Source organism: Mesoplodon mirus (genome assembly GCF_964341445.2).
Source record: "Mesoplodon mirus genome assembly, chromosome: 6".
NCBI lineage: Eukaryota > Metazoa > Chordata > Mammalia > Artiodactyla > Ziphiidae > Mesoplodon > Mesoplodon mirus.
In genome coordinates, this window is record NC_138982.1 from 75,680,258 (window position 1) to 75,681,812 (window position 1,555).

The window sequence follows — 1,555 nt, forward strand, 5'->3', positions numbered from 1 at the left end:
CTGAAACAGGGTTGGCATGTACTAGTAGAATATGGCCAAGTTAATGATGTGTGACTTCCAGGGGTGGATCATAAAAGGTATTGCTACTGTGTCTTGGGCTCTTGGACGGCTCCCTATGGGGAAATCCAGCGGTCATGTCCTGCAGACACTCAAACAGCCCTGTGGAGAGGCCCATGTGAAAAGGAACCAATTTTCCAGCTAGGAGTGAACCACCTAGGAAGGGGATCCTCTGGTCCCAGGCAACCTTTCAGATGATTGCAATTCATGAAAGACTTTGAGCCTGAACCACCCAGCCAAGGAACTCATGGGTTCCTGACCAGAAGAAACTGTCACAGAGAATAAATGATTACTCTCATTTTGAGGCACTAAATAGATACCTAATACACTTTAGGTGCAAATAAACCTAATCACCATGGATGTATCTTGGGCATTCATTCTATTACTCCAAAAGTTTGTTTCCTTCTTTGTCAAATGTGTGTTTGTAGAAATTCAGAAATAAAAACTTAAAAGTTTAGCTATTTCAAGACCCTCTTTTATTCAAGATCTGGCTACCCTAGCTTAAAAAGTCCAGGCAATGGTCAATTCCTGGTAACTACTTGGGCTGTTCTCTAAAAATAAAAATTAGAAAACAAAGCACAGTCTCTAAATGTTTGCTTTGTTTTCTCATCTTAGCCTGGCTTTCCAGTTATTTGAGAATAGCCCTTTATTTAACAAGCATGTCTTGAGGTGTGCTGTATGCAAGAAGCTGGGAATAAAAAGACGTGCCTACTACTGCCAGTGGCTAGCATTTCTTGTGCATATAGTATGCTCTTATATGTGCTGAGTATTGTGGAAGCCCATTAGTCAGAGACCACCAGGGGCATGCCCAAACTCAAACAAGGTTAAGTTTAGTTAGCTTGCTGCAGCAAGAGAGAGCATACACCTGAGGATGTCTCTATACAAACGAGTTATAAGATTTGGACTTATGCTGGGTGGCATCAGGAAAACAGGGACTTGTTTTGGAATGGATGCTATCAAGGACAATTGAGCATTTGGGCGTCTCAATAATTTTGTTCTGGAGGAACGAAGGACAAAGTGAGACTAGGGATGATGATGATGAGGGAGCAGAAATCACTCAGATGAAGGAACTGTCCGTCATTTTGTAGCTGGGGTGTGACCTTGGGTGTGTTCTGTTAGAAGTATTGTGTTGACATTCCATTATAAATTAAACACCGAAGTATGATTCCTAACGGGATTCATGTTCACTCTTTCAGTGTATTTCCTCACTTGATCTTTATGATAACCCCATGTGATAATACTATAATTATCTCCATTTTACAATTGAGAAAATAAACACAGAGAGTTTACACAACACAAGTTCACTCAACTAGTAAGGGCCAAGATTTAAATCTCAGCAGTGTGCCCACAGAGCCTGTGCTCTCAGCCATTCTGTTTCTTTGATTCTGTAAGACAAATGTGTTATTACTCTTCTGTTGGAATTCCTCTATCACTAAGAGGAAAATTGGTAAGTGATCCTATCACACACTGTGGTCTGTGAGGCCTGAGGAGTCAGCCA